This window comes from Nipponia nippon, unplaced genomic scaffold, assembly GCF_047370975.1.
Source record: "Nipponia nippon isolate SJK-2023a ecotype South Korea unplaced genomic scaffold, ASM4737097v1 scaffold_27, whole genome shotgun sequence".
NCBI lineage: Eukaryota > Metazoa > Chordata > Aves > Pelecaniformes > Threskiornithidae > Nipponia > Nipponia nippon.
The window spans coordinates 6,563,576-6,585,194 of record NW_028262344.1 but is presented as its reverse complement, the minus strand read 5'-3'; the positions used below and the strand labels follow the sequence as shown (position 1 = coordinate 6,585,194).

At 46.8% G+C, this 21,619-nt stretch overlaps 2 long non-coding RNA genes across 2 annotated transcripts; one reads left to right on the top strand and one right to left on the bottom strand.

Annotated features, from left to right (window-relative positions):
* The first annotated feature begins 32 nt into the window (after positions 1-32).
* Positions 33-8,568, top strand: LOC148055108 (uncharacterized). The gene is made up of 2 exons (XR_015705944.1): positions 33-5,494; positions 7,971-8,568. It is a non-coding gene; the product is annotated as an uncharacterized LOC148055108 (long non-coding RNA).
* Positions 8,569-9,570: 1,002 nt separating this feature from the next.
* On the bottom strand, positions 9,571-21,513 carry LOC148055107 (uncharacterized). Its single transcript, XR_015705945.1, has 2 exons — positions 21,356-21,513; positions 9,571-10,778 (listed from the first exon to the last, which is right to left on the bottom strand). It is a non-coding gene; the product is annotated as an uncharacterized LOC148055107 (long non-coding RNA).
* Between the last annotated feature and the right edge of the window lie 106 nt (positions 21,514-21,619).

The following is a 21,619-nucleotide window of genomic DNA, read 5'->3' as shown; positions in this document are numbered from 1 at the left end:
ACAGGAACCACATATGTATTATTGCACCCCTTAATTATTATTTGTGTACTAATTGGCTGTCTTTTTTTTAAAGTTATGGTATGGATTGTAGTGTGTGATGAACAGTCCAAGTGCTATATGCATACCGGGAGCAGCAAAGGGCCTATAAAGGTCTTTCAAGAAAACCATGAGGCAAGACTAGAACAGGACAATACTATGCCCTAAGAAGAAAAACTCTGCTTGGTAGCAGTACCTAGCTTTGAGCCAGCAGGGAGAGTACAGCATCCTGGACTCAGACTCATGGTGATAGGAATGGAGAATGTCCATCCCATCAAGGAAGGGAATTGTAACCAAAACAGAGGCTTGTGATGCCTAGAAATAATAAATGCACTAATCAGGATATAATTAATAATAACTTGCTTTGAACCTGAATATAGGTGTACTAAAATATTGTAACTAACAACATTAACAGTATTTTGTAACACTGTAATGGCATAGCCAGATATAGTTTTACATAAGTATGTGAGCAATGTGACATCCAAAGGGGCAAAGATGGGTGTACTTACAGGTAAGAGGCATCTCAGTAACAAAAGTTGCCAGACAGAGAAGATAAGCAAATAGGCAGGGCAGGCCATCCTCCTGAATGCACAAGGAGGACTGGCAAAACAAAAACCAATATAAGCAGCACTGGGAACAGAGGAGATCCCCCCTCCCTTTTTGGGCAGGGGCAGTAGCATAAAAGCATCAAGCATAAGCAAGGAAAATCAGAGAAGAAAGAAGACAAGCCTGCTTTGGTTCCAACTTCTCTCATCAACGAGATCTCAAGTCTGATCACCTTGACCTCAGGGACTAAAAGCCACTAAGAACCATAGCCATCAGTGCTACCTATAAGACATCAGCTCCATGGTATTGTATACTCACAGCTAATTTAGGATATAAGTGCTAAACACAGACAGTCTTGCATATGTAGTGATGATGATTAATAATGTGTAAGAATTGGCCATTAGCAAGAAGTGTGCTATTAATGAACAAATTTAGTAAAGTTTAAACTTTAAAACTGGCGTGATTTGTCAGTCTTCTAAACACTCCTGTGACAGCCATCTCAAATTCCCTAACTGATATGCATATGTGTGCACACGCATGTGTGCGTGCACGCACACACACACGCGAACACACATATTTATTTGCAAATGGAGGGAGGACAACAATTCCATGCCAAAGGGGGTGCACTCCTGAGGGAACTGCAGCCTGTGGCCGATACCATGCTGGAACAGGGTTCCTGAAGGAATGTACTGGAAGGAACCATTCTGCTAACTGCTATCACATCACCCATCTCTTTGTTGGAGAAAATTGGAAGGACTGAGTGTGCCCTGCTCATAAAGGAAGTTGAGACTGGGGAGGGAGGAGGGTAGATATTTATGTAAGTGTTTGTCTAATTGTGTTCTTTTTTTCTCAGTACGCAAATCAGTGATCGGAGGTCTGTGTTGGTTGGCAGCAAAGTGACTCAATTAAAATTTCCTGACTTCTAACTGTTTCACCCATGCCACCTGCCCATGACACGGTGGTACCATCACCTCTGCAGCCGCCACTCCCCACACTGCTCAGCAACAGCCTGGACTTGGACTTCTTGCAAGAACAACAGCCAGAGGAGCCAGAGACCTGCCTCATACTCCTGGAGCTTATCCAGGCAGTACACAGAACAGCACTAAGCAAACACCTCACCTACTCCTCCTGCGATCGTTACCCTGGAAAGATGATCTGTGAGATCCCAGGGGTTGGCCCCCATGCTCCCCAACCAGGATCTTCAAAGCCCCATGTCTTTTCTCCCTCTAGCACATCCAGGAGGGCAGTCAGGGTTCTCCCCCTGCTCGAGCTCTGCCCTTCTGAAACAGGGCCACGACAACACTTACACACTTCTCAAATACCCGCCTTTACGTGCACCAGAGATAAGCACCGCTGCAGTCAGTACTCAGCTGCCTGTCAGCACTCAACTGCTTGCATTCTCCAACAAGTTCTTGTACAAAGGGTGCTGAGACAGGTTCAAATATACAAAGATTTATCAGCGGGGTCTGTAATGGATGGTGTACATTCACTCTAATGGTGAAAGTTACTTTGGGTACAAATTAAAAAACTGGAGAGAGAGAAAAGGGAAAGGGAAAGGGAAAGGGAAAGGGAAAGGGAAAGGGAAAGGGAAAGGGAAAGGGAAAGGGAAAGGGAAAGGGAAAGGGAAAGGGAAAGGGAAAACTCCCCAGTGGCCAGCTGGGAAGAGAAGCAATGGGGGGATGTTTTGCACTAGGAGGTGCTGGTCCATTATGATCCCAGTAAGAAAGGCACTCAGATTCTGTAAAGTATCATTTAAAATGCTATTTATTAGAGCTAACACTATAAAGAAAGAGAGAGTAGTATAGATAATCTTACATCCCTTCAAATGCTGGGCACCTTGCTTTCATGCAGCATCGGTTGGAGCCCAGATGGATTTCTCCACGGCACACTGTGCAGATACTGTCCATGGAGACAGAAGCTCTCCCTTTTGGTCATTCGAGCCATTACATAATTTCCTTACAAGGAAACAACTCTGTACGTAAAGGGTGTTCACATGAGAACTTCCTGCTGCACTTTTAGATAAAGGCAAGGGCACACAAGTGGCGTAATCACCGGTACCAAGTGGGAGCTGCCTGCAGGCTCCTCTGTTACAATGAGCTGGCTGAGTTTATCCTGTGGCCAAGGGATTTGTGCAGCACAGGCTTGAAGGCTAAGGTGTACGTGCAACATAGCACAGCACAGGCCTGGGCCTACTCAGGTTAACTGTTATGTGGATCACTAACTTCTCAAGGTACAGATGAGCATCCTTTCCTGATCTTCCCTCCCCCAAATACTTTTCCCATGGTAACAAGATCAGTTGCATCAGGACCTGTTCAGACTGCCTATTCACTGTTCTGGCTTATGATGCTATTAGCACTGATTGGAGCATGCTTTGATAGGAGGCAGGTGCTGCAGGCTGATTGGTCGCTAAGCTTTGTGCAGGCATATTATTGAGTCCCCTAATGTAAACCAAAAGCTACAATCAAAGGGTAGGAAAAGGGAGGAAAGAAGGGGTGATTCTTGCACTGGTGGCAATCACTTCCTATGAGAACCTGCTACAACAACAGTGTTGAGGTTTTCAGCTGCAAGGCCCTGGGAATAACACCATGAGAACAAGGAGGAAAAAACGTTGCCCCAGAAGCTCTGGAAACCACCATCATGGCAGCTTGGATGAAAGGTTACAGAGCTGCAGAGTTGCAGTACAAAGGCTAAGGCACCTAAGGAACTCTGCAACAAAAGGACAGAGTTGGAGAAAAGAATCATCAGACCCCAGATTGCATTACACCAGGAAGGAAGTAGTGGGAACTAGGGACAGAGAGGTGCTCCGTAGAAGGATAACTTTACTTGATCAAGAGAAGCAGAAAGCCAACCTAGGTCTCATCCTAGATAGAGTGGAAAGGAGGTGGGAAAGAGAAATAAAAGGGAATGCATCTCCTTCCAAAGGGAGGAAAGAGGGAAAGAACCCCTATATGTTTGCCCTAAAGAATCAGTTCAAGAAACAGAAAATACATCTCTTTCCACTAAAACAACCATGTCCAAGCATATGAAGGACAAGAAGGTGAGTAGGAACAGGTAGCATGGATTTACAAAGGGCAAATTGTGCCTGACTAACCTGATTGATTGCCTTCTATAGTGAGATGACTGGCTGTGTGGATGAGGGGAGACGTGGATGGTGCTTACCTTGACTTTACCAAGGCCTTTGACATAGTCTCCCATATTAGCCAAACTGGTGAAATATTGTTTGGAAAGACGGACTTTAAAGTGAGTAGAAAATTGGCTGGAACACCAGGCTCAAAAGGTGGTGAACAGCAATACAAAGTCCAACTGGTGTCTGGTTACTGGCATCCCTCAGGGCTTGATACTGAGGCTAATACTGTTCAGTGTCTTTCTTAACAACCTGGATGATGGGACAGAGTGCACTCTCAGCAAGTTTCTGGATGACACCAAATTGGGGGCAGTGGTCAATACACTGGGAGGTAGGGCTGCTATTCAGAAGTACCTCAACAAGCTGGAGAAATGGACCTTGTGAAGTTCAACAAAGGTAAATGCAAAGATAAAAAGCACTGTGATTTGGGCTTGAGTTCCCAGGTGGGGCCTCTCTTGTGACACACAAAGCCAAGCACGCTTTGAATGCAAACATAATATCACTGCATACCACTGCATCACCTTCCCAGGGATCAATGTGAGGCTGACTGGCCTGTAGTTCCCCGGATCCTCCTTCTTGCACTTCTTGAAGAGTAGGGGGACATTTGCTTTCTTCCAGTCTTCAGGAACCTCTTTCAGATTGCCATAACTTTTCAAAGATGATAGACAGTGACCTTACAATGACATTGGCCAGCTCCCTCAGTACTTGTGTGTGCATCTTGAGGCCCCATGGACTTGTGTATGTCCAATTTATTTAAACATTCCGTAACCTGATCTTCTTCCACTGAGGTCAAGTCTTCCTTCATCTAGACTTTTCTTCTTGTCTCAGGGGCCTGGAATTTCTGAAGGCTGGTGTCCTGGTTTCAGCTGGAATAGAGTTAATTTTCTTCCTAGTAGCTGGTATAGCACTGTGTTTTGGATTTAGGATGAGAACAATGTCGATAACACACTGATGTTTTAGTTGTTGCTAAGCAGTGCTTACACTGGTCAAGGACTTTTCAGCTTCCCATGCTCTGCCAGGTGCACAAGAAGCTGGGAGGGGGCACAGCCAGGACAGCTGACCCAGACTGGCCAAGGGGCTATTCCATACCACATGACGTCATGCTCAGTATATGAGCAGGGGGAGTTGGCCGGGGGGCAGCAATTGCTGCTTGGGGACAGGCTGGGCATCAGTCGGCGGGTGGTGAGCAATTGTACAGTGTATCATTTGCTTTGTATATTATTATTGTATTATTATTACATTATTATTATTACTACTACTACTACTACTATTACTACTATTCTATTTCATTTTACTTCAATTATTAAACTGTTCTTATCTCAACCCACAAGTTTTCTCCCTTTTACCCTTCCGATTCTCTCCCCCATCCCACCAGGGGGTGGGGAGTGAGCAGCTGTGTGGTGCTTAGTTGCTGGCTGGGGTTAAACCACGACAAATGTTTACAGGGAAGGAGCATCTATCACCTCTCTGGGCAACCTGTTCTGTAGTAAAGATAAGGGCTGGCGACCGGAAGATCACGCACTGTACGGAAAGAGTTAAGGGTCGACCCTCCCTTGTCTCCGCCCCTTATAACATGACACGCCTACTGCTGGGGGTATAAAGGTAAACTACTGCGCAATAAACATTGAAGCTGAACACCCACACTGTGCGTGCTGACTGTTCCTTCCCCAGCCCGGGTCGGCTGGAGATCCGCCGGTATAACCTTGATATGTAACGAACGCTACGTAGCGGTGACCCCGACATGATCGGCTGCAGGCATCAGCGATGGAGCTTGCGAAACTCGTAAAGGTACTAAAGTCGGTAGTGACGGAGGTGGGCGAGGATGGGGCGATAAGGAAAAGGCCCACGGGCGACTGCATCCAATGGATGCTACGCCGGGGAGTGCTCGGCGCTCCCACAGAAGTTTTTGGACACCCCAAATTGGGGGAAAATACGCAACGAGCTGACAGAAGTGATCATAAGCAATGTTGGAGGAGCCAGTGACCGGCTTCGCGCCTGGGGAACAGTAGAAAGGGTGCTCAAGAAGAGGTTTGTGGCAAAGCGGTGCTGGCTTGCTGCACGTAGAGCGCTGATGGGGCATGAAGTTCCTGGGAACGAAAAGCCAACGGGTTTAGTCTCGGAGGGGACACAGGCTGGCTGGGAGGGAGCACGGCCAGGGGGGGCTGACCCAGACTGGCCAAAGGGCTATGCCATACCATATGACATCATGCTCAGCATATAAAGCTGGGGGAAGAAAAAGGAAGGGGGGGACGTTTGGAGTGATGGCATTTGTCTTCCCAAGTAACCGTTACGCGTGATGGAGCCCTGCTTTCCTGAGGATGGCTGAGCACCTGCTTGCCGATGGGAAGTAGTGAATGAATTCCTTGCTTTGCTTTGCTTGCGCGCGCGGCTTCTGCTTTACCCATTAAACTGTCTTTATCTCAACCCATGAGTTTTCTCACTTTTACTCTTCCGATTCTCTCCCCCGTCCCACCAAGGGGGAGTGAGCGAGAGGCTGTGTGGTGCTTAGTTGCTAGCTGGGGTTAAACCACGACAGCTTTTTTTTTGGCGCCCAATATAGGGCACAAAGGGTTCGAGATAACGACAGATTTAATTGGAATGTGCTAGATCGAAGTTATAGCTGGTATTGCTGTTTAGCTATTAATCGGCAGGTTTCTGTGCTTGCCACGGGGCTTGCTTGCCTTACTGTATATTAGAGTCTAATGCTCGTTAGTGGCTGCTTTTTGCTATCGCTGCTTGCTGTACTGCTGAACTGCTTATCATCTTACTCTGCTGTGCCTGGGAACATTTTGATAACAGCAATGGCCACGTGCCTGGGCTGGCAGATGGCCAGGGCATCTCTGCTGTTTTTCTGTACTGCTGTACTGGACAGGCTGGAACTCCAGTGTGAACTCGAGTTGAAGGGGTGGCCTGTGGGGCACAGACGTGGCCATCGTTACTGGGGGCTGAGCCAATGGAGGAAGGGGAGGCGCAGGGAGGCTATGGCGCAGCGGGAACAAAGGAGTCGGGAAAGGTGTTCCCGATACGAGTGGGGAGTTTAGAGCGGCCGCCCACGGAACCTTCGGCACCTTCTGCACCGGCGGATCCGCCACCTCCTCAATGCCCCTGGGGCGAGTTGCAACAATGTGTGGAAAGGGAGCTGACTGATAGGTTGCTGGATTGGGTCCCGGGGGCCAATGTGGGATCCCAGCGGTATTGCGAACTACATGAAGGAAGATGGCGGGAAGGAGAAAAGGAGGGCAAGACACCATCACCTTCTGAGGACGCCCCGTTGCATCCCAGTGATCCACGGGTGCTGGACACACAGAGAGCAGAGTGCAGGAAAAGATCTGAGGAACAAGGAGAACCGGCGTCACGGCTGACGACATCTAGGGGGGGTGGTAGGGCTCCCCCGGCACTGCCAGTGATACCTGAGCTACCAGAGGGACCCCTTACCCCTGGGGCAGTGGGAAAGCGAACTGGTATTACTTTGCAAGATGCTCGCTCTGTGATTGCTGCTTGTCCTGTGTGTTCCAAAGGTCCCCTCTGGGAGGCAGGGGTAAACCCTCGAGGGTTGCAGCCCAACCAAATATGGCAGTCTGATGTTACTATTTATGAACCCTTTAATCCATGTAAGTATCTGCATGTCACAGTTGATACCTGCAGTGGAGTTATTTTAGCGACTATGCATGCTAAACAAAATGCTCTCGCAGTTATTTTACATTGGCAGGACTGTATGGCGCAACTTGGCATCCCACAAAAAATTAAAACAGATAATGGAGCGGCATATGTCAGCAAGAAGACAAAGGACTTTTGCGCGCGCTGGGATATTCAGTTGAGTCATGGCATTCCCTATAACAGTACGGGCCAAAGCATTGTAGAACGCGCGCATCGCACATTAAAAGAGTTACTCGACCGACTTAGGGAGGGGGAAAAGATAAGCCCAGGAACAGGGGTTCCCCCTCCCCTTGGCCCTCCCTTATTTTGGGCACAGCGTCTGTTGACGACGGCACTAATTACCTTAAATCATACCATTCGAGGGAACACCTATAAAACCCAGACTGCAACCCAGGCACATTTCCGGCTCGATGAGAACGAAGGGCCTTACCCTTTGGTTCAAGTATGGGACCTGCAAACCCGTGAATGGAGGGGCCCTTATTCCCTCCGTTGCCTGGGACGTGGGTATGCGTGTGTGCAAACTGAGAAAGGGACACTAGAATGGGTACCCAGTCTAAATATTCGACCATATAAACATTAATCAATCTATTGAGTCTTATCTTGACAGGTTACCATTTCCCTATGCTTCCTGATGGTGTGGGGGAGCAATGAGGGAGCCGCGACGAACTACTGGCTGGACTGGGCAAAATCCATGAACGTAACGGATGCGTGTCTGTATATGCCGGCTATTGGACAAGCCTCTACCTGTCTATTGTTCACCCCCTACTTCACTAGCAATAAGGAGGACAGTTGCTGCCACAAGTCAAACCAGAGCTCCACTATCCCAGGCTTACAAAACTGGAATGTTAATAACGCCCAAACTTTTAATAACCGGGCTCATAGTCTTGTTACTTGTTCTTGACCTTGTTGTGCTATTACCCTGTCTGTTACGCTTAATTATGCGTTCTATGAGTCGTATATTAAGAAGTCTTACCACATATCGATTATTTTACGCGCAGCTTCCCCAGCAAGATCCAGAGCTACTGGAGCTAAGGGAGGGGGAAATGTAGTAAAGATAAGGGCTGGCGACCGGAAGATCACGTGCTGTACGGAAAGAGTTAAGAGTCGACCCTCCCTTGTCTCCGCCCCTTATAACATGACACGCCTACTGCTGGGGGTATAATGGTAAACTACTGCGCAATAAACATTGAAGCTGAACACCCACACTGTGCGTGCTGACTGTTCCTTCCCCAGCCCGGGTCGGCTGGAGATCCGCCGGTATAACCTTGATATGTAACGAACGCTACACTGTTCCAGCGTCTCACTATCCTCATTGTAAAAAATTTCTTCCTTATATCTTGCCTGAATCTGCCCTCTTTTAGTTTAAGACCATTACCCCTTTTCCTATCGCTACAATCACTGGTAAAAAGTCTCTCTCCATCTTTCTTATAAGCCCCCTTTATACACTGAAAGGCTGCAATAAGGTCTCCCCGCAGCCTTCTCTTCTCCAGGCTGAACAACCCCAACTCGCTCAGCCTTTCTCCATAGGAGAGGTGTTCCAGCCTTCTGATCGTTTTTGTGGCCCTCCTCTGGAGCCGCTCCAACAGGTCCGTGTCATTCTTGTACTGAGGACCCCAGAGCTGGACGCAGTACTCCAGGTGGGGTCTCACCAAAGCAGAGCAGAGGGGCAGAATCACCTCCCTCGACCTGCTGGCCACGCTTCTTTTGATGCAGCCCAGGATACAGTTGGCTTTCTGGGCTGCGAGCGCACATTGCCAGCTTACATCCAATTTTTCATCCACCAGTACCCCCAAGTCCTTCTCCTCAGGGCTGCTCTCAATCCCTTCATCCCCCAGCCTGTAGTGCTACTGGGGGTTGCCTCGACCCAGGTGCAGGAACTTGTACTTGGCCTTGTTGATGGGATAGGCAAGGCACTCTTCTATCAGGTGGCATGCCAGTTCAGTGGGATTACATGCTTGTTTAGGTGTAAAATCCCAGGCTATAGGACGTGATAACTGCCCTAGCCACCTGCCCAAATGCTCCTACACGCTCTGCCACCCAGGGATCAACTGCCTTGGGGCACCTTTTTCTGTTGCCTCCCCAAGAAGTTGTTTCCTCTTATGCCAGGATAAAACCAGGTTCCACACACCCAACAAATAGAATCAAGCAACTTACATAAGGATGCACAAGAACCTCAGGAGCCCATGCAACAAAGATAGTCACGTCAATCCCAGAGGAGAAAAGGGAGTTGTAATCCCTCATTCATTTACTCCACCCCTCATCCCTTCACCACAATTACAACAACATAAAGTCCCCACAATTATTCCGTTCTCTATCAATGTTCATGTCATTTTTTGCCTGTTACCTCTCTCAGTTTCTGTCCTTATCTCGAATTCCTCGAGAGCCCCAGGTTGGAATTCACAAAATTATTGTGGTGGGTTGACCTTGTCTGGCCGCCAGGTGCCTACCAGACCGCTCTCTCTCACACCCCCTCCATCAACAGGAGGACAGGGGGAGAAAATACAATGAAAAAATCATGGGTAAAGATAAAGACAGGGAGATTACTTGCGAATTACTGTCATAGGCAAAACAGACTCAACTTGAGGCTGCAGTTCTTCAAAAACTGCTCCAGCATGGGTCCAGAAGCCCACCAATACCCTTTTGGGTCTTTGAAATACCCTCTCCTGAGGTAGTCTATGCCAAGGATGCACGGAGCCTCTGGGCCAGTCACAATGGGGTGCTTCTGCCACTCCTTCCCGGTTAAGCTCACTTTGGCCTCCAATACAGTCAGCTGTTGGGATCTCCCTGTCACTCCAGAAATACAGATGGGTTCTGCCCCTTCATAGCTTGACGGCATGAGGGTACTCTGTGCACCGGTGTCTACTAAAGCCTTATATTCCTGTGGGGCTGATGTGCCAGGCCATCGAATCCACACAGTCCAGTACACCCAGTTGTCCCTTTCCTCCACCTGGCTGGAGGCAGGGCCCCTCTAGTCCTGGTCATAGCATTCGTTACTCACTTCTTGTAAATGCAAATCAAAAACCCCTTTATTGAGATCGGAAGCAAAATCAGCCCTTTTATCCTGTCTAGGGAACTGCTCACTGGAAACTGGAGCAGCAATTTTCCTGGGAGAACCACCTTTTGTAGTTGTTTCTCCTTGCAACTCATGTACCTGTGCCTCTAGGGTCGAGGTACATTTTCCATCCCACTGCCTCATGTCCTCTCTGTGGTCACGCAGATAAAACCACAGGGTGCCCCGTGGTGTGTATCCACTATATCTTCTCTCTTGAGCAGAGGGACGCTTACTCCTGATGGCTGAGATACTGGTCCGTACAGGTGAGGAGTAGGACATGTCCTCTTTGAATCGCTGGAACTTGCAGAATAATTTCTCAGCTAGCACATCAGGCAGTTTCTTCTCCACAGCCGAGATGCAGACCTGTAGGGAGGAAGAGAGACTTTCTTCGTATTGTCGGAGTTGGCCAGCCAATTCATCCACCATTGGTCCCTCTTTATCTTTCCAGGTCATTATTGCCAAAGAGTTTGCATATGATGATGGTGCGCTCTGTACAGACTTGCACATGGGTCGTGTGCACTGGACTTCATCTGGATCTTTGGATAACTGCTCGTTGTCCAGGTCATTATGAATCACCTCCAGCACAACAGCTAATTCCCTCAGGTACTGGATACCTCTCTCCATGGTGGTCCACTTGCCTGGGTGACATATAACATCTTCCTTGAAGGGATACCTTTCCTTCATGCCTGACAGGAGTCGCCTCCAGAGGCTGAGGGCTTTTGCCCCTTTTCCAATCGCTTTGTCAATGCCCCCTTCCCTAGAAAGGGATCCCAGCTGCTTGACTTCCCTACCCTCTAATTCCAGGCTACTGGCCCTGTTATCCCAGCATCGGAGCAGCCAGGTGATGATGTGCTTGCCTGGATGACGACTAAAATCTTTTCACATATCTCGCAGCTCACTCAGGGACAGGGATCAGGTGGTTACCATCTCATTTGTGGGTTCTGCCTCTTCCTCCTCCTGTTCTCTCGATGGCCCTGGCTCATCATCAGCCCTTACTAAACGAGCTGATTTTCTTGTGTAGTTTTTTCTTCTGTATAGGGGCGACTGATACTGGCACGGGTTGGTTCTCTGGTTCAGCTGCAGCGCCTGTCACGGGGGCTGGCGTAGCCACAGTGCCTGTCATTTTGTCATCCGATCCAGAGACCTTCTCTTCCCCTTGAGGGTTCTGAATGGTGTTTAATACAGCTCGGTAGGCATGGGCCAGGCCCCAGCACATTGCAGTGATTTGTGTCTCTCTGGAGTTGCCAGGATGACAGCATACATTTTCCAAATACTTTACTAGTTTTTCAGGATTCTGCACTTGTTCAGGGGTGAAGTTCCAAAACACTGGAGGGGCCCACCGTCCTAGGCATTTGCCCATGCTCTCCCACACACCCTGCCACTCATAACTATCCAGCCTTGGGGCAGATCTCTGGATGATATTCTAAAAAGGCTTATTAACCTTAGACAAAACCGAAACAATATTCCCAAGAATTAGCAATAGATATATCTTAACTACCCAAGGATGTTCAAGATACTGAAAAGTTGTTGTAATGAAGGAGGAAACATCACAGAAGAAGGCAGCCAAGGTGCCATTCTGTATTTCCTCCATGAAAAACCTCTCAGAGGAAGAGGTATAATTGCTAATTGTCTCCATGAGGTGGTACCCGAAGTACAGTAATGGCTTCAGTACAGAACCCAAATGCCAGATAGCACTCAAGGCCAGTGTTTTAATAACAAATCTCCCAGGCAAAACATCACTAATGACTCATCCTAAATCCAAAACACAGCACTGCACCAGCTACTAGGAAGAAAAATCAACTCTATCCCAGCTGAAACCAGGACACCTCCCCAAATCACCTCAGTCCCTCCCTTTCCCTGACTTTGGTCCTTCTTCTAAACATCCCATTATAAATCTTGTGCAGTCTCAATATACTGTATCCCATAATGAGTCCCTGTCCTGGTTTCAGCTGGGATAGAGTTAATTTTCTTCTTGGTAGCCGGTATGGGGCTGTGTTTTGGGTCTAGGATGAGACCAATGTCAATGATGATACATTGATGCTTTGGTTCTTGCTAAGTAGTGCTAAGTATTTGCTAAGTGGCGCTCACACTGGGCAAGGTCTTTTCAGCTTCCCATGCTCTGCAGGGTGCACAAGAAGCTGGGAGGGGGCACAGCCAGGACAGCTGACCCAGACTGGCCAAGGGGCCATACCACATGACGTCATGCTCAGTATATGAGCGGGGGGAGTTGGCCGGGGGAGGGGCAACAATCGCTGCTTGGGGGGACGTGCTGGGCATCGGTCGGCGGGTGGTGAGCAGTTGTAGAGTGTATCGCTTGCTTTGTATTGCTGTTGTACTATTATTGCTTGTTATTATTATTGTTGTTGTTATTGCTATTACTACTGTTCTATTTTTATTTTACTTTAGTTATTAAACTGTTCTTATCCCAACCCACGAGTTTTCCCCTTTTGCCCTTCCGATTCTCTCCCCCATCCCACCGGTGGGGGAGTGAGCGAGCAGCTGCGTGGTGCTTGGTTGCTGGCTGGGGTTAAACCATGACAGTCCCATACCCCTGGTAGGCAGTAACCCCCATCAGTCTGTAAGGTGCTATGGGAAAAGCCTTTCCCTTGTACTCATCTGCTGGGTGACACACCTGGACAACGGGCTGATGGCTCTCCTTTGGTAGCCCTGGGAGGAGCTGGGTCAGGGCTCTCCATTTGCCCTGATTAGGTTTTTTGGGTTTCTCCACCTGACATTGTTCCTCTGATCCTTTATGTTTATGGAGATTAACCTTTAATCACATAACCTAACAAAAACAATAACAATACCTGCTATCAACAACCGTAAAACCTTCCTGCTGGTTCCAGCAATTACAGCCAATGAGGACATAGCCAACAGATCAACCTATTGAAATTACACATATGAAGTTATATGGCCAAAGCAGAAGTAGAGGGCAAGGCAAAACAAGGTATTCCCTTATGTACCTGTAGAACAAACATGAACAAGCCCAGATGGGTATACCAAATGCAAGGTACCATTTCTGAATTCAAGGGCTCTTCCCATCATGTTTGTCACTGTTCTGAATGAAAACAGCCCAAACTGTCTGAAATCAGGTAACTATTTTACAAAGGAACAAGTTTGTCACAGGGAAAAAATCTTGAATCGAAGTGTGAATTAAGTTATTTTATGCTCAGTACAAAAAATAGTTCTTCTGACTGTTATAACTGAAAAGAAATACATTTTCATTTTCTTTTTGTGAGGTTATCTGATAAAAGCTCATCTGCACACCCACAAAGGAGCTCAGGCTCTGGAGTGAAGATCAAGCCGGACTTCGCTAGGCAAAGCAGCCTGGGAGCAAGGGTGTGAGTGGGTCTCTAAGGGCCAGCTCTGGCTGTGAAAACGCCTGTGTGTCTCTAAGGGTGAGAGCACAGGGGTTTGGCTCTTGGGGAGTGGGGCAGTTCCATCCAGTTCAGGGTGTGAGAGTGTCTGTATATCTCTAGGGGTGAGAGCACAGCGGGGGGGCAGTTATTGGGACCTGGAAAGTCCTGGCCGGCTCTGCGTGTGTGTGACAGTCTGTGCCAGCAACTGGAGTGGGACTGCGGCCTCGGGGGCTCATATGATGTCCAGATGCCAGCAACTGGGGAGACCGGGATCCAGGGACAGCTACTGGGCAGACTGAGTGTGTGAGCCCAGCTGCTGGAGGGATCCACCTTGCACATATGCATATATATAGTCTCATTAGTGGACTTCCATCCTGCTCAGCCAGAGAGGGGAGCAGAATGAGGCCATTGGTGCTGTCTATGTTTGTGTGAGGGCTCTGAGTGTCTGTGAGCTGTGTAGCCAGCCGTGTGTGTGTGTGTATATATAGTGTATATATATACGCACACACACATATATATGTGGTGTATATGTTGTGTATACATGTGCTCTGTGTGCATGCACCTGCTGGGAATGCCTCTTCAGCCTTGCCACTGGTTGAACCTGGGGAAATGGAGCAGCAGCAGTCTCACCTCTCTTGGGCTCTTGGATCCAGCATGATATATTTTCCTCAAACATCTTTCTAAACAGACCATGGACATACGTTATAGATAGTTCTGGTCCAATATTCTGCTTTATTGACTGAATTTATTGACTATTGATTTAACTACTTCTGACCAAGCTAAACAAAAAGGTAGGATGCTTGAGACTCAATTGCTTGCTTTCAGCTTGTTGGTCTAGTACCAGAACCAGAAAATATTTTCAATTTTGAAAGCCTCTCACATATTGTGAAGCATCTTTAAAGCAGATGATTGTGCAGTTCTAGTAGCAGTAGACTCAGAAGCTAATGCTTCATGACATATGAAAACTTTGATTTTAAACTTTCAAGTGTTAAAGGTTTATGTGTGTTTGGGGGGGGTGTTCTTTGTGGGTTTTTTTTGGTGTGTCTGTGTCCTTAGTGGATCTTGCTATCTGACCTTAAAGATACATCAAGTTTAATGTTGGCCTTTTCACTCTAAGAGGACTTCTGTGCCTTTGGCCCAAGGCTTGAAAGTAGCAAGTTCCAAAAAAAACCAAACTCCACCAGAAATAGGCCGCCTGATCAAGGGGAGGATGTTGATTAAGTGTTCTTACTTCAACTACAGGAAACATCACGCTCACAGGCATGATCCTGCTAGGGGACTTCAGCCTACTCACTGGCGGGGCAGTATGAGAAGTAGAAAAGGCCTTGACTCTGTGTAAGCACTGCTCAGCAATAACGAAAACATCCCTGTGTTATCAACACTGTTTTCATCACCAACCCAAAATATAGCCCCATACAAGCTACTATGAGGAAATTTAACTCTATCCCAGACAAAACCAGTACAGTATGTTAGTCAGAAAAGGAAGACAAAAGAAATTGTACCCCCCCACCTCCTCCTTCCTGATAAATGAGACAGGGATCTGGTGACAACTGACATGGAGAAGGCAGAGGTACTCAACAACATTTTTGCCTCAGTTTTCACTGGCAATTGCTCTTCCCACATCTCTCGAGTCCCTGAACCTCAAGGCAGAGACTGGAGGAATGAAGTCCCATACATCATAGGAGAAGACCAGGTTTGAGACCATCTTAGGAACTGGAACACACACAAGGCCATGGGACCCGATGAGAGGCATCCCAGAGTCCTGAGGAAATTGGCTAATGTAGTTGCCAAGCCACTCTCCATCATATTTGAAAAGTCATGGCAGTCAGGCAAAGTCCCCAATGTCTGGAAAAAGGGAATCACCACACACATTTTTAAAAAGGGTAATAAGGAGGACCCTGGGAACTACCAACGAGTCAGCCTCACCTCCATGCCCATCATGGAACAGACCCTCCTGGAAGACATATCAAGGTAGCTGTCAGTCGTTGGTGATTAACTTCTTCTAAGCAGTCCTTGGTTATTAACTTCTTGAAGCAGTCCTTGGTGATTAACGTTTTTCTGAATCCCACAAGTAACACCTCAAGGGCCCATGCTGGGACTAGTACTATTTAGTATCTTCATTAATGTCATAGACAGTGGGATTGAGTGTACTCTCAGCAAGTTTGCAGGTGACACCAAGCCGAGTGGTGCAGTTGATACACTAGAGGGAAGGGATGCCATCCAGAGGGACCTTGACAGGCTTGAGGAGTGGGCCCATGCGAACCTCATGAAGTTCAGCAAGGCCAAGTGCAAGGTCCTGCACCTGGGTCAGGGCAATCCCCCAGTATCGATACAGACTGGCTGCTGAATTGATTGAGAGCAGCCCTGCAGAGAAGGACTTGGGGGTACTGGTGGGTGAAAAGCTGGACATGAGCCAGCAATGCGCGCTTGCAGCCCAGAAGGCCAACCGTATCCTGGGCTGCATCAAAAGAAGTGTGGCCAGCAGGTCGAGGGAGGGGATTCTGCCCCTCTACTCTGCTCTGGTGAGACCCCACCTGGAGTACTGCATCCAGCTCTGGGGTCCCCAGCATAAGGAAGACATGGCCCTGTTGGAGTGGGTCCAGAGGAGGGCCACAAAAACGATCAGAAGGCTGGAACACTTCTATGGAGAAAGGCTGAGCGAGTTGGGGTTGTTCAGCCTGGAGAAGAGAAGGCTCTGGGGAGACCTTATTGTGGCCTTTCAATGTATAAAGGGGGCTTATAAGAAAGATGGAGAGAGACTTTTTACCAGGGCCTGTAGTGATAGGACAAGGGGTAATGATTTTAAATTAAAAGAGGGCAGATTTAGATTAGATATAAGGAAGACATTTTTTGTGTTATGAGGGTGGTGGGACACTGGAACAGGTTGCCCAGAGAGGTTGTAGATGCCCTGTCCTCATTTTGGCTAGAAGAGAGTTAATTTTCTTCTTAGTAGCTGGCATAGTGCTGTGTTTTGGGTTTAGTATGAGAATAATGTTGATTGATTGATAACACACTGATGTTTTAGTTGTTGCTAAGTGGCTCTCACACTGGTCAAGGACTTTTCAGCTTCCCATGCTCTGCCAGGTGGACAAGAAGCTGGGAGGGGGCACAGCCAGGACAGCTGACCCAGACTGGCCAAAGGGCTATTCCATACCATATGACATCATGCTCAGCATATAAACCGGGGGAAGAAGGAAGGGGGGGACGTTCGGAGTGATTGCATTTTGTCTTCCCAAGTAACTGTTACGCGTGATGGAGCCCTGCTTTCCTGGGGATGGCTGAACACCTGCCTGCTGATGGGAAGTAGTGAATGAATTCCTTGCTTTGCTTTGCTTGTGCGCACAGCTTTTGCTTTACCTGTTAAACTGTCTTTTAACTTAACTCATGAGTTTTCTCACTTTTACCCTTCCAATTCTCTCCCCCGTCCCACTGGCGGGGGGGGGGGGGAGTGAGCGAGCGGCTGCATGGTGCTTAGTTGCCAGCTGGGGTTAAACCACAACAATACTATAAAGACTGATTGATATAACAGGGAGGGAAATTTTCATTACATTGCTGTATTGGGCCTATGTGGCAAAGTTTTGGTAGTGGGGGGGACTGCGGGGGGGGGCTGCAGGGGGGGCTGCAGGGGCGGCCTCTGTGAAAAGACACCGTGTGCTGCCCCTGTGTCAGACAGAGCCAGTTCCAGCTAGCTCCAGGACAATGCCACCGCTGAGGAGGAGTGGGAGAGGCAAAGCATTATGAACTGACCACAGCCCCCATTCCCTGTGCTGCTCGGAGGGAGGAGGTAGAAGATTTGGGAGTGAAGTTGAGCCTAAGAAGGCTAAGGGAGCCTAAGGGAGGGGTGGGGGGGAAGGTGTTTTTAGATTTGTTTCATTTCTCACTGTCTTACTCTGTTACAATCTACTGGCAATAAATTAAATTAATTTCCATAAGTCGAGTCTGTTTTGCCCATGACAGTAATTGGTGAGTGATCTCTCCCTGTTCTTATCTCGACCCACGAGCCTTTCATTGTATTTTCTCTCCCCTGTCCAGCTGAGGAGGGGGAGTGATAGAGCGGCTTGGTGGGCACCTGATGTTCAGCCAAGGTCAACCCACCACAATTGCATACCCCCAAACTACTCTCTGTGGGAGCAAAGTGAGAAACATAGAAGACCTTGACACTGTGTAAACACTGTTCAGCAATAGTTAAAACATCAGGGTAAAACACACTGTTTTAGCCACAAATGTAAAACATATTGCTATATGGGCTGCTATGAAGAAAGTTAATTGCATCCCAGCCAGACCCAGTACTATACGACATCAATTAGTGTGTCTGATGAGGTTTGTTTCTTGTCTTTGTCTCCATTATTTTTGCCTGTCAGGTTTGTGTCCCTGTATGTTCTTGTTTATGGCTTCCTCCTTTTTACATTGAAAAGGCCCTGGACCAGATACCCTTAAAGGAGCAGACACTCTCCTGTCACATACCCTTACAGGCTTGTCTTCAAATTGGAATACATGGAAAACAGCATATACGTTAGCTAAACTCACTGTAAATAGCACTATTTACACAGCAAGAGCATCTGAGTATTTTAGAAAATGGCTGATTTGCATTCCTTGCAAATTACCCTAAGTAGTACATTAGAAAGTTGCTTCCGGGATGGAAAAGGACAATATCAATCAATAAAAACAGTAAGGAAAGATGGGGAAAATGAAGTGTTTTGTAATTAGAGGTAGCAGTTGTGGTAGCAGTTCTGTAAGCAACAACAACAAAAAAAAACATCAAAAAAACCCCAACACTTCTGTTCAAGAAGTTTGAGCTTTTCTCTCCTCTTTTGACAAATGCTTTTGCATTGTGCTTTTTAGAGTTTTCATTTATAGAGTTCTGTAGCATGTTGACTAGAGTACAGAAATACAGCCAAGTTGCTCACAGGCCCTACTCTAACAAAGAATAGTCTTTTGCAGGTAGGAGCCTCTGGGTTTTTTCTGGTAGAAGAATAAACAGAAGTCTATTCTAAATTAATACCATGCCATAAGAATGGCCTCTGAAGAGACAGATTTGCAATATAGCTAAAAACTCACTAATTTAGGATGGAAATACTGTAATTTTATATTAGCTTTCAAATGCCTTAAAGAGTCTCCTCTTCTCCTGTGATAATAAACTTTGATTTTTGTTACAAAAGGGTTATGCAATTTTTTCTTGGATAGGTGTCTGTCCTCTGATAATTTTGTTAATTTCTTACAATCAAGCCATATGTATTGAAATGTTGTAAAATGAAAGGTGTTATCTTTATAAATTAAGGATTCTGGTTGTACCTGTGAAATAGGGCACTACCATGTAGAGCAGTAGCTTGAAAGAGTACCTACACTATATAGTAAGTAATAGCTGTCGCAGAAATAACCAGAATACAATTTAGATTAGGTCAGAACAGAAACAGTTTATTGCTATAGGAGAGAACACAGAACAGCCAAGTGACAGTCTCTGCTGATATGAACTCTGTCCGAATGGGGCAGTTACGAAATTTATATAACCTTTAGGTTATACAACCTGTTCTTGACTAAAACTGTGTCAGATAAGCAGGATATGATAAATAACAGCAACAGAAATCCTTCAGATAAAAGGATGCCCTGACTAGAGGCTCCTTACAACAACTACTTTATTGATTAAATCATGCTGACTGGCAAGACCATTAGCTGCAAATGTTTCTTAACTAGTGAGGCCTGTAAATACAATGTAAGGACTAACACTATCTTTATACACATAAAAAAGAATCAAACAGATATGCCCTCACCCAGGAAGGCAGTTGCCGTGGTTTAACCCCAGCCAGCAACTAAGCACCACACAGCCGCTCGCTCACTCCCCACCAGTGGGATGGGGGAGAGAATCAGAAGGGTAAAAGTGAGAAAACTCGTGGGTTGAGATAAAGACAGTTTAATAATTGAAGTAAAATAAATTAGAACAGTTAAATAAATAAATAAAATTACTGTTTTAGGGGTTCCATCTATTCAGTTTGTAGAAGAGCAGACTGAGCTGTGATTCCTTGCATAGGGGCACTGGCATGTGGAGAGGATGATGTGAGGCTGACTTTGCTGACAAAGGCATGAGGAAGAGGATGGTCATTTAAAACCTTCAAGTAATACATTGCTTCCAGTGAATTAGGGCCATTAAATACTATTTTATCAAGGGAAGTGCTTGTGCATGATAACCTTAATGTGAGGTTCACTCTTTAGCATACTTTGTAAGAAGTTTCTGAGCCTTTAGGGGTACGTTTGGGGCAGGGAAAAGCAATCTGGTTGCTAGTCACTTCCAGCCTTCCATCTCCATTGAAGGCGAGATTTGCCTGCATTGTTTACGGTCACTTCTGCACTAAAGCAATTGAAACAGCAATAAAACTTCCTACTTCAAATGCTTCTCCAGGTGAGAGTGAAAGGGTTAAAGCCAAGATAGACAAAGCCACCGCATCAAAATGCCTCCTGAAAAGCCTAGGGGCAAGGAGTATATTTAAATATCTTAGTCACTTAACTAAGCAAAAGAAAGGCCTTTGTGATTTAGGGAGTAGTTAGAATGGTTGTAAGATAAGGGGGCTCCGGGATAATCCCATCTCAGACAACTGGGCCTTGGGAGAACAAATACATGGAAGATAGGAAGTCACAACAGAATGACGACAGCCTTGAAGGACACCAGTTTACGTGATGCTGGGACTGAGTTTGCACAGAAGTAGAGGTCAATCAGCGAGCACAGTGAAGGAGACTACGAGCCTTCATCTGAAGACCCCCAAAGACCACCTGAAGACCACCACGGGAGACGACTGCGCATGCGGATCGGACATTTGCATATGTTAACGAGTTCCAGGAAATCTCATGTTTATGTAAATGATTTCTCGGAAATCCTGTGAATATGTAGGACTTTATAGTATATAATCTCTGAAAGTCCACCAAATCGGTGGAGCACTTATGGTGGAGAATCCCCAGTGCTGCCCAGCGCTGCAATAAAGGATACCTGCTTAACAGTAACTTCGTTGCTATTGAGTTTCATTTCAGGGACTCTCTGAATACTCCGTTTCTCCCTTGGGGGATTCGGACTGTGAGGAGAAACATCCGTGAATTTTTGTATCAAGAGGCTATATTTTTTTCCTCCATGGTATGCAGCTTGGTGTCTGGTGTGGGTTCCTCCCTGCTTTCTCTGTGGCTTTAGGTTAGCTAGAGCTAGAAATGGGCTAGTTAATGAGTTGAGCTGAGGTGCTGCAGACTTTCTCAGCAGCTGTAAGGGCTTAAGGCAGCCCTGCTGAGCTGTACATGCAAATCAGGTTAACGTGCATATAACTATATAGTTAACGTCCTTACAATTCACTGCAAGATGGATTTACTTGATTTGCATAGATATCTGTAGCCAATAGACCGGTGCAATTACATGGTTATGCAGGTTTTTGCATTTTCTGTATTTTTAAGTTCAAACACGTTAACATGTACTGTCTGTGATGTGATTTGGGTTAGTTTGTTAGGGAAGAGAAATAAAAAAAACTTGTCAGTGCATGTAGGAAGCTTTCTACTGTAGCATGTTTTCCTGTATGGGCTGATAGTGACTAAAGCAAGCTGCATACGTACCCTTTCCTGAGCAACAGGAACCGATTTGATGCACTTGTTGCTCTTGCTGTTGGAGAGCGGCTAGGATCCTGCACCATCCTCTTCTATTGGGGAAAGGAATAGCTAGTTTCCTGCCTGCATCAGCTGCGCCTACCTGAAAAAACGAACTCATCCCGCACCCCTTTTCTCGGTGTGTTAGAGGCTGGAGAGAGAAAGCTGGTCACGTGGAGGGAGGCGGGGTAAGAGAGGAGTAGGCAGGAGCAGGCTCTGCTGGTGATTGCCAGA